This window comes from Leopardus geoffroyi, chromosome C2 (genome assembly GCF_018350155.1).
Source record: "Leopardus geoffroyi isolate Oge1 chromosome C2, O.geoffroyi_Oge1_pat1.0, whole genome shotgun sequence".
NCBI classification, from domain to species: Eukaryota; Metazoa; Chordata; class Mammalia; order Carnivora; family Felidae; genus Leopardus; species Leopardus geoffroyi.
The window spans coordinates 109,998,131-110,012,635 of NC_059333.1; the positions used below are offsets into that span (position 1 = coordinate 109,998,131).

General features: G+C 36.3%; 1 long non-coding RNA gene across 4 annotated transcripts in view; it reads right to left on the reverse strand.

Moving 5' to 3' along the window:
- LOC123611366 overlaps nt 1-14,505 on the reverse strand; it is a 416,378-nt gene that overhangs the window by 12,571 nt on the left and 389,302 nt on the right. For all 4 annotated transcript variants that reach the window (XR_006718621.1, XR_006718620.1, XR_006718619.1 and 1 more), the window contains 2 exons: nt 14,243-14,364; nt 1,303-1,368 (listed from right to left, as the gene is read on the reverse strand). This is a non-coding gene — a long non-coding RNA (uncharacterized LOC123611366). The remainder of the gene's footprint in view (nt 1-1,302; nt 1,369-14,242; nt 14,365-14,505) is intronic.

The following is a 14,505-nucleotide window of genomic DNA, read 5'->3' on the forward strand; positions in this document are numbered from 1 at the left end:
GCAGTAAAGCTAACCAACAGAACTAAAAAAAAGAGCAATAAAAATGATCTCTATTGACTTTTAGAAAGGTCTTAACCTCATACTACAGATCCAACAGTTATTATCAAGACACAAGTTCAATCTAATGTATACAAAACACTAGTTTCTCAACACAGTGCAGCAAGTATCATTAAGGTGTTGCAGAAATTAAGTGAAATTCAGGTGTTGCAGAAATAAGCAAACAAACAAATATGAAAGCCACCAATAATATCCACCAGTTAGAGAGGCATGGGCTATACGCATGAATAAACTGTGGGAAAGAACCGAAATATTTTGTCTTGAGCCAATTCTTCAACTGCAGCTCAGCCACAATTGAGGAAAACCTCGAGGCTAAGCAGCTTCTTACTTGATGGGCTACAATTTGGAAGCAGGTCTACTGTGAAACAAACTGCAGACAACAAATGACCAAATACTCAAGGACCTAAAATCAGAAGCACAGAATGTCATTCTGGTTGACTTTTCATCCTGGGTGAACACACTGAAGCAGGAGAACACCTCTTCCCAGCAACACTGTATGTGCTGTTGTGGTACCAGCTGGGTCCTCAGCCAGGCTTACTGGATGTGGAGATTGAGCTCCAACAAATTTTGAGACAAACAGCAGAAAAAAATCTCTTCTGCCTAAGTCCCACCTCCCTTCCTTTGGTTCTCAGGAAAATGAATGAACATATGCCAACAACACTCAAACCTCCATGATGTTGTTTGCGAAGAGGAAGGTCTGAGGGGGTTAGAGAGATGTCTCCCACACTAGTTTAGGGAAAATAGCAGAATGGCAGATCTGTCCCCCGCCAAAGGTAAGAAAATTATATGAGAGGAAGGATCATGTTGCTTTTGTCCATTAGTCTATGGTCAATACCTCTGGCAGTACCTGCTACAGAAGGGGCTCAATAAGGATTTGATTAAAAAAAAAATTATCATTGCAGAAGGTAGGAGTATGGATGTTGAAGTCAGAGATGGTTAGGAGACTTAGATTGGCAACTTTTTGGCTTTGTGTCTTTGGGAAAGTTATATAAATTCATGTAATAATAACACCTATCTCACTGTGGGAATTAAAAGACATAATATATTTAAAGTGTTTAGCACATGACTCTGCTGGTTATCCCAACTTGGTCCTCCAGCTTGGCTTGCTAGTAACACTATTTTCTACTCTTACCGTTTGAGGCCTACAGAGTGGTAAGGGTTCTCCACCATTGAGGATCTTTGGGCTCCTCAACATCCCTTACTGGTTTCTTTAATCCCAACCACAACACTGTAAGGTTTACTTACATGAAAGTTTCCTCAATCTTCTGAATTGGATTTTGCTTCCTGATAGTATTTTGAGTGATATAGGGCCTAGAAAAGAGTAATAATGAGAAAGGATGAACTTCTGGTGGTGGTGTTGGTAAGTGGTATTAGTAATGGTCTTAGCAGTAGTAATCAGAGTAGTAGAGCAATTCTATTCTTTACTATTCTTTAGTGGCAACTGTCATTGTTACTGTTGAAGGGCAGAAAGTCTCAAAGTATGACAGAAAAACTGCTACAGCAAACAAACACAAACAATCTAAAATCTATCTTGTATTCCCTAAGAAGAGAGACAACTTTAGACAATAACAATTTTGCATTATCAAGAAAATGAAAGAAAATGTGGAATTTTTTGATACAAGCTATTAAAAATATTGATATAGGGGCACCTGCGTGGCTCAGTTGGTTAATCATCCAACTTTGGCTCAGGTCATGATCTGATGATTCGTGAGTTCAAGCCCCACGTCAGGCTCTGTGCTAACAGTTAGAGCCTGGAGCCCACTTCAGATTCTGTATCTTCCTCTCTCTCTGCCCCTCCCCTGCTCATGTTCTTTCTCTCTCTCAAAAATAAATAAACATTAAAAAAAATTTTTTAAGCTTTTGATATAAAATGATTAACTGATGTATTAACTAAAAATAACAGTACTAATAAAGGAAATAATGTAGAAAATTAATGTTGTTACAAAATATTAGAATAAATTTTAAACTAGAACACGTATTAGCAATCTAAGAAATAGGATCAGTAACATACTTGAGAACTTAATTTAAAAAATTCCAAAGAAGCGGTGCCTGGGTGGCTCAGTCAGTTGAGCGTCCAACTTCAGCTCAGGTCATGATCTCACAGTTTGTGGGTTTGAGCCCCCTGTTGGGCTCTGTGCTGACAGCTTGTTCAGAGCCTGGAGTCTGCTTCAGATGCTGTGTCTCCTCTCTCTAACCCCCCCCCCCCCACTTGTGCTCTGTCTCTTTCTGTCTCTCAAACATAAATAAAAGTTAAAATTTTTTTTTTAGTCCCAAGGAAAAATTTTTTAAATGAGGACTGTTAAATAGATATTAGAATCCAATATGTGGATAGTTGATTTTCTGAAAAAGAGAACAGAAAGAGTATTCAAAGAAATATTAGAATAAAAATACTTTAATGAAATGGCATCATCCTATAATTCAGAAAGTTTCATTGCCCATGAAAAAGAGAAGGAGATGAGACAGAGACAGAGAGAAAAAGGAGATAGAAAAAGGGGGAAAGGTTATCCTGGTGAATTAGTGATCTTCAGTTATGTAAAAATATTATTCATTATGCAGGCAAATAAATAAGTTTACTTATCGGGCTTCTCATTAGCAGTTTTGGATAAAAGAAAGCAGTAGAGCAATATTATTAAAAAGTATTGAATATAAAATTGTGAACCAAGAATTAAATATTTAATCAAGTTTTTCATATGTCAGAGCTTAGAAAAATAGACTCAATAATTTAAAAAGTCCATTTGAATATTACTCGACAATCAAAAAGAATGAAATGTTACCATTTGCAACAATGTGGATGGAACTAGAGTGTATAGTGCTAAGCGAAATAAGTCAGTCAGAGAAAGATAAATATTATATGACTTCACTCATATGTGGAATTGAAGAAACAAAACAGATGAACACAGGGGAAGGCAAGTAAAAATAAGATAAAAACAGAGAGGGAAACAAACCATAAGAGATTCATAAGTACAGAGAATAAACTGAAGTTTGTTTGAGGGGTGTTCGGTGGGGGGATGGACTAAATAGGTGATGGGCATTAAGGAGCGCACTTGTTGAGGATATCAATGACACAGTCACAGGGGTATAGAAAAACAAACATAGATTATATAGCAAATTACAGAAAACAAAAGAAATAAAAATAAGCTGGAGGATGTGAAACCAAATATGATTATTCAGGGGCACCTGGGTGGCTCAGTTGTTCAAGCATCTGACTCTTGATTTTGGCTCAGGTCATGATCTCACGGCTCGTGGGATAGAACCCAGAGCCCCATGTTGGTTTCTGCACTGACAGTGTCGAGCCTGCTTGGAATTTTCTCTATCTCCCTCTCTTTCTATCCTTATCCTGCTGGTATGCATATGTGCACGTGCTCTCCCGAAATAAATAAATAAAATTAAAAAAAATATGACTGTTCAGTAATAATTACAAATAAAATAGTGTTTTAGGAGGGGGCGCCTGGGTGACTCAGCTGGTGAAGCATCCGACTTCGGCTCTGAGGTCATTCATGGTCTCACAACTTGTGAGTTCGAGCCCTGCACTGGGCTCTGTGCTGACAGTCAGAGCCTGGAGCCTGCTTCAGATTCTATGTCTCCCCCCTCTCCCTGGCCGTTCTCTGACTCATGCTCTGTCTCTATCTCTCTCAAAAATGAATAAACATTTAAAAACGTTTAAAAATAGACTTTTAGGAGAAAATGATTCTTATTCAAAAAACTTAAAATGATGTGCAATCCACAAAAGAGATACTGAAAGTATGTGTTTCAGAAAGTTTGAAAATAAATAATGATCCAAAGAAAAATCAACAGAAAACTAACAGGAATAATGTTAAATTCAACAACTTACTTATGATGTGCCTTGACATAGTTTTCTTCATGTTTCTTCTTCCTGGGATTCATTGAGCTTTCTGAATCTTGGGTTTGCAGTTTTCATCAAATTTGGAATTTTTTTACTATTATTTCATCAAATATTTTATTATGTTCCCCTTTTTTCCAGGACTGAAAACATGCATCTTAGGCTGTATAATATAGACTCATACTTCACTGAGGCTCTAACTTTTGTTGTCTTTCTTTCCTCCATTTCATTTTGGTAGTTTCTATCACCTTGTCTGCAAGTTCCCCCACTTTTCTTCTGCAGTTTCTAATCTATAATCACAGTATCATTTTTCATCTCTAGAATTTTGATTTGAATGTTTTTTATATCCCTCATTCTTCTCCTCATATGTTCATATGGGGAATTTAAAAAACATGTTTTAATGCTCTTATTGAATTGTATTACTTATGTCATTTTAGGGTCTGTTCTATTGACTTTCTCCCTCCTAATTATGGAGCATATTTTCTTGCCACTTTGCATGCATGTTAAGTTTTGACTGTATGCTGGATATTGGTTCCTTTCTATCTCCTGTGCTGAATCTCTCCCTCTTTTGGTATGGGGGATTTTTTCTGGGACTCACTAAGTTACTTGGAAACAATCGATCCTTTCATAACCTGCCTTTAAAATTTGTTAGAGCAGGTCCTGGACAGCCTTTAGTCTAGAGCTAATTTGGCTGCTGAGGCAATGCTTTCCTGAGGACTGACAGATGCTCTGTGTAAAGGAGGCCTTTCCACTTGGCTGGTGGGAGCACAAATTATGTTTGGCCCTGTGTGAGCTCTGGGGATTGTTCTGCTCATTCCTTTCCAGTGGGTCTTTCCTAAGTCTTGGGCTGTTTTCTTATACACAGGTGCATACCAACACTGAGCCAAAAACTTGGGGGATCCTTCAGCAAATCTCCCAGACCATCTCTGCATCTTCCTCCTTCTGGTTCTCTGCTGTGAACACTCTATTCATGTTGGCTTTCATGAACTGCATACTGTTTCTTCGACTCAGCAAGACTGCTGGGCTCTGGGTTTGTCTTCTTTCTGGCACCATCCAGAAACTTGCTATAAGCTGGAGCACTCATAGGTCTAAATTCACTTGTTTTCCTTCTCTTACAAATCACTATCCTGTGTTGTTTGTTGTTCAATGTCTGAAAACTATTGCTTCACATATTAGGTATGGTTTTATAATGGTACAATGTGGGAGATCAGTCCCCATTCCTGTTATTCTACCATGTACAGATGGATATGTCCTCATGCTAAAATCAGACAAATTTGAATTCAATACAAAAAGCATTAAAATGGACAGTTATTTTTGTTACCATTATAATACATATGAAAGCATAATTGCCTCATACCTTTTGCACAGAATTAATTCTTTCATCTATTCCACAAATTTTGACTATCTACCATGTGCCAACACTTTTCTGTTATTGTACAATTTAAAAGGGGAGTCAATATTCCTACTCTCAAAAAGCTTCTAATGGAACACAGAAAGATATTAATAAATAAACACCTCCAGATAAAATGATCAATAGTGACTGTTGTAGAGAGAAGTAAAGTTGGGTGATATAATAAGTATCTATCAGATCAGAGCTTCCTGAGACATTGGTAATTCCACCTAAGATCCAAGCAACAAGAAGGAAACCACAATGCACAAAACAGGAAGAGGAACATTCTGGAAAGTGGGAATAGTACACACACTCTATTTATGTACGTGAGCTTGTCTTATTTGAGGAAGAGAGAGAAGGCCAGTGTGGCTAGAGGGTGCTGGGGAAAGGGAAGGATACGGTCACCGAGAGACAGGCTCAAGCCAAACCTATATACTTTGTGAGCATATCAAAGTGTGCATTTATTCTATGTGGAGTTTGGATGGAAAGCTGTTGGGAGATTTTAAGCAGAGGAGCAGGGGAGTTCATTCTGACTTCCATGTGAGATTCAAGAATGGAATCAGAAGATTACTGGAGGGTTGATTTCAGTAATCTATGAAGGAGATAGCTGGTTTGGACTAGAGTAGTGTTAGCAGAGAGATTGGGAAGTGGATGGATTTGCAATTTGTATGGAGGTAGATTTAACAAGTCTTCCTATTGAATTGGATGAGGAAACCCTTTTAATTTTTGGTTTGAGTAACTGAGTTCGTGGTCTTACCATTTGTTTATAGAGAGAAGAATGAAAGACAATCTAATTGGGGGATATAAAATAAAAACAACAACATAAAAAATGAAAAACAGAGACACACACCAAAAGAAAAACTTTAAAACACTTCAATTTTCCACTGACCAAGAAGAGAAAAGTAAAAATATAAAAAAAGACCAGGTTCGGAGTAATAGAAATATGTATTTAACCTTATATCATTTTAAAAGAGAATATACTTTTGTTCCAAGGCTCATGAGTCATTTACATAAATTATCTGTGTATTAGGCATGAAAGGAAATGTCAAAAAATTCTAACATATGGAAATAGTAGAGACCAATTTTACTATAGTACAATAAAATTAGAAATAAATTAGGAAATTCAAATAGAATTAAAATGAATACTCAAATACTTGGAAATTTAAAAGTATGATTTAGAAAATAATTCTTGGGTCAAAAAGGAGCACAAAACTACAATGTAAAAAGAAAAAAAATATTGTTAAAAATCTACATAATACATATAATGAATCCAAAGATGTGCTCAGGAAAACTGATAGCTTTAAACTTTTTCATTACTAAATAAGAAAAATAAATAAATCAGTACTCAACCCCCAAAACAGAAAATGGCCAACCAAATAGGTACATGAAAAACACTGTAGGGAAGTAACCATACCAGAAAGAAAGACCTAAAATGAATGAAATGATAAATCCAAGGGTAGTTTATTAGAAATGCCAAAAATACATGAATTATGAGCCAGAAGAAAAATAAGAAAACAAACTTACACCATATTAGAAAAGGTATTAACAAATGAAAACATACGCTATACACAACATTATAATGAGTGAGAAAATTTGGTCTAAACATACCCATTTCTAGGAAAATATAAAATATGAAACTTGAGCCAAGAAGAAAAATAAAAGGAGAAATTTATAGAATAACTTTCTTTTATGTCTCCAAGCCACAGATAAGTTCTAGGTGATTTATACTGTTCCAGAGCATAAGGAAAGAAAGCAAACTTCATAATGTTTTAAATGAATTCAGAAAAACTCAAAAACATTATTTTTCAATGGAAACAAAAAAAGTACAATTTCAGTCTAGCCCCATTTGTAAATATTCACATAAGTATCCTAAATAAAATGTTAGCAATTAGAATCCAGGAAAACATAGAAAGTCTTATAAATTCATGATCATAATTCCCTCCAAGAATGCTATAAATGATGATTATTTTAACGAGTAAAAGGGGAAATATTATCATCCCTAATGATTTCTCAAGAAGTATTTGGTAAAAGTCACTATTTCTGATTTTTTAAAAAGGATTATGTGGGTTGTACCACACACACACACACACACACACACACGTACATACACACACTCGTGGTATATATTTTATACATAACACTAAAAGTCTGTGTTGAACTTAACTGTGTATCAAACAAACTAATTCTGGGAAATATAGTCAAATAAGCTTAGGAATTTCTCCATTAAAATGTCTTTATTACAGGTTTATAAAATGTAAAAAGCACAATAAAAGCCTTAAGACACTGTATAAAAGAAATTTGTTTAACTGTAATGGATAAACCAACAAAAAACCTTTTTTTTTCAGTGCACTATTAACATGTCCTGAGAGACTTTCATCATGATCAGTTTTGAATTTATGTACTAGAAAAGTTCCATTAAGATCAAGAGCGTCATTGTCATGTTAGCCATTGCCACTAGACAATAGAATGAAACACAATATTTTGATATTGAAAATAAATAGGTGAAATTATAATTTTTGTATATAATATAATTATGTGGAATTTTCCAGAGAATACTAAAAAAATATGAAGTACATTAAGAGTTTATAAAAGTGGCCAATAACAAAATTAACATACAAAAATATACTTTTCTTTATAAACAGTAATTAATTAGAAAATAAAGGACATAAGCTACAATATTAAAAACAAAATATTAAATTATCTAAATAATAATAAACTTAGAAATATGTAGAACTTTACTTTGAGGCTCTGAAACTACCAAGCACCATAAGGAAGACTTAAATAAAAAGACAGTTCTTAGTCCTATAGTTAACACTAAATATTTTTAAAATGTAAATTCTCCTGGAAAGCATTTATAAATGTATATAATTCCATTTAAAACACCAATTGGATTTTTTGTAATTTAATAGAAAATGATTTTAAATTTTAACTGGCAGTATAAATTCCAGAAAATGTTTAAGAAATTCTGATGAAAGAGAGAGTAAGGAGATATATGCTTTCAAATAGAAAAAATATATTATAAAATAGCAGTCATAAAAATAACTGTATGCTGTAGGAACAAACTGACATTAATGGAAAGGACCAGAGAAACCATGAGTAAGCACATCAGTGTGAGAGTTTAGTGTGATAAATATGACATCTGATGTCAGGTGGAGGGGTGCAGGATTAGTTATGCAAAAAAGGTGGTGAAATAATTGAGGAGCCCATTGAAGAAATGAAACATCCCCAACAAGTTGTAGGTTGATTAATTGTTTGTAGAAAATTAAATTATTAGATAATGCATAAATCAAAATTTGTATAATGTTGAGGAAGTTCCTTCTAAATTTTCAAGCATATTGTACACATGCACAAGAGAAGAGAGAGAGAGAGACAGAGAGATAGAGAAACAGAGAGAGAGAGAGAGAAAGAAGAAAAACATAAAAGCAAGGATGAATAGATCTTGACAAAATAAGAAGAGAGAACTTGTGACCTGCAGAAATATAGTAAATGAGTTTCAAAATAACCTCAGGAACCAGGAAAAATACTTGCAACATGTATAATAGATGAAGAGCTAATTTCTCTAATATTAATAAATACATTAAAAATAAATTTAGGGGTGCCTGGGTGGCTCAGTCGGTGAGCATCCGACTTCAGCTCAGGTCATAATCTCACAGATCATGGATTCCAGCCCCACATCAGGCTCTGTGCTGACAGCTCAGAGCCTGGAGTCTGCTTCCTATTCTGTGTCTCCCTCTCTCTCTGCTCCTCCCCTGCTCATGCTCCGTCTCTCTCTTCTCTCTCAAAAAAAAACAAAAACAAAAAACAAAAAACAAAAAACAAACAAAAAAAACCCAATAAAACATTAAAAAAACTTTTTAAAAACAAATTTAAAAACATACATACCATGATAGGAAAACAGGCAAAGGAGAGGAAAGGCATTTCAGAAAGGAAAAGCGTAAATGACCAATGAATATTTGGAAGGATATTCCACTTTATCAATAATCAAAGAAATGAAACTATCAATGAGTATTTTGAAGAGAAGCCCATAACAAAACTCATTATTTTGGAAATGTGGGGACATTCTTACTTGAAATACACATTTGAGCAACTTTTCTAACAGTGTTTAAAATGTTTATCAAATGTAAAACATATATTTTTTAGTCTAGCGATCCAACTGCTATATTAATTAAACCAAGAAAATAATCCTGCAAGTATGTCAACACTCATAAATGAGAACGATGATGTGTGGTTTTACTTTGGTGTGCTCTGTCAGTGTTCACATCGGTGTTCTGATATCTTCAACCAAAGAATTCCAATTTCCTTCTTTATGTTTAACATAAAAGTAGAAACAACTGCATGTTTGTCAAGGGAAGCAAAAGAAGTAAGTATAGTACTGTAAATGAAATGGGTGAGGTCGATAAAGGGGATTAAGAGGACACGTGTGATGTGCCCTGAGTAATGTACAGAATTGTTGAATTGCTATACTGTACACCCGAAACCAACATAACATTGTATATTAATTATAGTTCAATTTAAAAAAGAGAGAGAAGTAAATGAAATCTATACTATCGAGATCAGTGAGACAAATCTTTTACTGACATTGTTTAATAAAAAAAAAAGATTAGAAAAACAGTATGTACAGTGCATTTACTTAAAACTCTTGACTGGGGGCGCCTGGGTGGCGCAGTCGGTTAAGCATCCAACTTCAGCCAGGTCACGATCTCGCGGTCCGTGAGTTCGAGCCCCGCATCGGGCTCTGGGCTGATGGCTCAGAGCCTGGAGCCTGTTTCCGATTCTGTGTCTCCCTCTCTCTCTGCCCCTCCCCCGTTCATGCTCTGTCTCTCTCTGTCGCAAAAAAAATAAATAAACGTTGAAAAAAAAATTTTAAAAACTCTTGACTGGGGCGCCTGGGTGGTGCAGTTGGTTAAGCGTCCGACTTCAGCCAGGTCACGATCTCGCGGTCCGTGAGTTCGAGCCCCGCGTCGGGCTCTGGGCTGATGGCCTGGAGCCTGTTTCTGATTCTGTGTCTCCCTCTCTCTCTGCCCCTACCCCGTTCATGCTCTGTCTCTCTCTGTCCCAAAAATAAATAAAAACGTTGAAAAAAAAATTTAAAAAACTCTTGACTGTATATCCATGAAAAGAAAACTGTCCAGAAACAGGTTCAGCTAATCATTTAGAGGGTTTTTTTTTTACCTGAACTGTGGAATTTGGAGTGATTTTTTCATTTCATCTTTGTATATTTGATTTTTTTAAACAAATACTATCTATTACTTTTACAATTATTAACACTACAAAATATGTAAATTTAGAGAAAAAGGGATATGTCTAAGTAACATAATTTTAAAGTGGAACAGAAAGAAAGTAATTATGGAAAAGGCCTTCATATCGAGACCAAAGTCTACAATAGTTTTAGAATGGAGAGAAGCTAGATTGTAGAATTTTAAAAAAAGAAAATGAAGAGCTATAAGAGATAAATTTGGAACTTAGACTGGTTTTTCTTCTCCCCTTATTCCATTACCTCTTTTGTACTGCTCCAGCTTTCTCATCTCTTTTCTGCATTTTCATTTCAATATTTAAAAAAAATTTTACTGTTTATTTTTTCAGAGAGAGAGACAGACACAGAGTGTGAGCGGGGGAGGGGTAGTGAGAGGGGGAGACACAGAATCTGAAGCAGGCTGCAGGCTCTGAGCTGTCAGCACAGACCCTGATGCGGGGCTCCAACCCATGAGATCATGACCTCAGCCGAAGTCCAAGGCTTTACTGACTGAGCCACCCATTGCCCCTCTGCATTTCAATATTAATTTCCTCTCCATCTTTACCTTAGAGATGACACCTGGTGGTATGCTATCTAGCTCCCCATTTCTTTGCTCACATTGCACTAAATGATCCATACCACCCCCTCACAAAGAGGTGTGCAAGCATTGGAAATGTTTTATGTAGGTTAAAAATGCACAAACAGGGTCTTGGATAGAAATACCATGCATTGGAGCAAGAAATATGCTGATTTAAACACTGCTTTGTTAGGGGTTTTTCTTCAAAACCAATCCCTAACTTTGTAACACTTTATGTTATCCTTCTTCTTTGCTTCTGTCCAATTTCTTCTCTATTGCTTGCTATTTTCTCTATGGCCTGCAGAATTTCATGCATCTTTCACACTTACCCTCCGTCCCTGCTTTCATTCTTTCTTTCGATAGTTGTTTCCTTCCATTTTGAACCTATGTAACATGTTAAAACTGGAGGCCTAGAGTTGTTCTTCTGAGTGTAAAAGGTAGTAGGTAGAACACAGTAATTAATTTTTGTTTATAGTAAAGACAGCACATCAAAAAAGAATAACAATGGGTGAACTAAAGAAACAAGACCACACAGAGTCAATACCACCTGATAAACTGCACACACTGGGAAGTTAACCTCGTAATGAAGGAGTTGTGTTTTACTTTCATGTTTCTCTAACAATACTGCTGTAAGAATGACCGTTTTGCAGGGAGGAGAATGCGTCTGTATTATATAGCAGTACAGTTAACCTTTAAATGCTGGGGTGGGGTTAGGAGGGTTGACCTCCCCCTCCCCCTGCACAGTGGAAAATCCATGGGTAACTTTTGACTTTCCCAAAACATAACGCTAATAGTCTACTGTTGACTAGAAGCCTTACTGATATCATAAACAGTTCATTAACACATATTTTGTATGCTACATGTATTATATACTATATTCTCACAATAAAGTAAGTTAGAAAAGAAAATGTTACTATGAAAATCATAAGAGGGAGAAAGTACATTTACATAACCATGCTGTACTTACTGGGGAAAAAAAAAACCCAAGAAACAAAAACTGTGTGTAAGTGGACCTGTGCAGTTCAAACCGGTGGTGTTCAGGGATCAACTGTAATTAGTTCTTATTCATAGTAAGTCCTAGTACACTGCCTCCTCCCTCCCTTATTTCCTCCAAGCCCTGTGATTCTCTCCCTCCAGGTGATGCTTTGGATCATTTCACTTCTTTCCATCTCCCATCCCCACTCACAGCAGACGCCTCCCAACAGGCCTCCCCATCTTCTATCTGGACCCTCTAAAACCCATTCTACACACAGCAGCCAGGGTTATCTTTAAAAATATTTATATGATCATAGTAATCCTTACCTTAACACCCTTAAATGACTTCCAATGCTACTTAGAAGAGAATTTAAAGTTGTTAAAATTTAAAAATTTAAATTAACATGTTGTATGATGTCCTGCATGACCTCGCCTGGGCCAGCTTCCATGACTTCCTCCCAACACTGAGCCCCTCATTCACTGACCTCCAGACTCACTGGTCTTCTTTAAAGGTCTAGATGGGCCAACTACTTCCTACCTCAGTGCCCACATGCAAGCTGATCTCCCTCGGTGATTCTTTCCTTCCCACTCTTCACCTGGCCAACACTTTTCCCTCAAGCCTCACTTGCGGCAGATTTTGTGGTTCTCTTGCTCATCACCTCTTCCAATCTCTTCTGGTATAGCATCCTGACTGCATTACTCATATTGCTTTGCTGTCTGAGTTCTGAATGCGATTTATGTTTACCAAACAGAAGCTCTCATGCAAGGCTTCAATCCAGAACTGAGTTAACTGGAGAGAAAAGCAGGGTTTGAGGCGACCATTTTTATGAAGCAGAGCTTAGCGTAGGGGATGTGGTTCTGGGGTCAGCAGTAAGAATTATCAGCTCTCTGATTCTGGCAGAAGTAGTAGCTCCTTTCATGGTCCATCTGTGGTATGGCTTTGGGGACCATTTATGGCAGCTCATTCTAGGGACTATAGCTGAACCACTCATTCTGAAAGCCATTTAATACTCTGCAATGAATACTTTTGCATTTAAGGCTACCTAACACAGATTCTGTTATCTATGGCTGAACCTTGACTGTCCCTCCTCAATCTTCAATCAGACTCCTCAGTTGTACTCTTTAATTATATTTGACATTTCTTTCAGAGCACTTGTTCTAATTTGTAATTACATATTTACTCATGTGTTGGTCTGTCTCAATTGTTAGATTATCAGCTTCATGAGAACATGGTAAGTGCTTAACACACAACTGTTGAAGAAATTAATAAAGCAACACTATATTAAGATTCTTCTTTACTTACTGCTTGATTACCTGCTTTCCTTAGGCTCTAGAACTGTAGATATATTGGTTGTTTGGATATAACTACTGTTAGTGATTGTCATTATTCATTCTGCATTCACCCAAAGTCATCTTGTATTGTTTTACCCTGGCAATACAGACTCCATTAGAAACTCCTTCTTGAATCTGATTTCGCTACAATGACTAGGGTTAAACTAAGTTTCCCTAACATCCACTCTTGGATATGAAAGAATGTATATTTTGCAGAGAAAGTGTGTAAATAGTGTAGCACAATAAATCTGATATGAGATTTGGACAATTAGGCTAATGTGTTCCTGCTATACAAAGTCTTATTCAGGTTTTTTGTTTTTTTTTTTTTTTGTTTTTTTTGTTTTTTTTAGTTTATTCTGAGAGAAAGAGAAACAGAGAGCGAGAGAGTAGGGAGGGGCAGAGAGAGAGAGAGAGAGACAGAATCCCAAGTGGGCTCCACACTGCAGCATGGACCCTGATGTGGGGTCGAACTCACAAATGTGTGAGATCATAACCTAGGCTGAAATCAAGAGTTGGACGCTTAACCAACTGAGCCACCCAGGTGCCCCTTTGGGTTTTTGATATCCAACTAGAAGAAGAAAAAAAAGGTTAGTGACAGGAAAGAGCAGAACATTATTGAAACTTGGTTTCCTCAGTTGTATCCTATGTCTTTCACATTAGACAAATTTGTACTGGTGTTTCATGTTAAAGGATGAAACATAGTTAGACCTAGAAAATCATCCATTATGCTATATTTCATACGAAGGAGGTCAGTGGGTAGATAGCACAAGATGAAACAAAAGGAAATAAGACAGCTAAATCATGCAAAGAATGAGCTAGCAGACTCAGAAAGCTTACATTTTATGACTGGCATGTACAAGTGTTCATGTGTAGATCTAGGTCATCTTTTGGTGACCTTTGAAGAGAGCAAGCCTGCTCCTCTTCCTGGATTCCTTATATCAGTGAATGAAATTACCAACCTAGGAACCCAGACAGTAACCTTGATTCTTCTTTCTTTCTTATGGATTCAACTGCTTCATCCAATTTGATCAATAACCACATTCTTTAAATTTCCCTTTTCTTAACCTTTTTTTTTTGGCTCTAATTTGACAGTATTATTA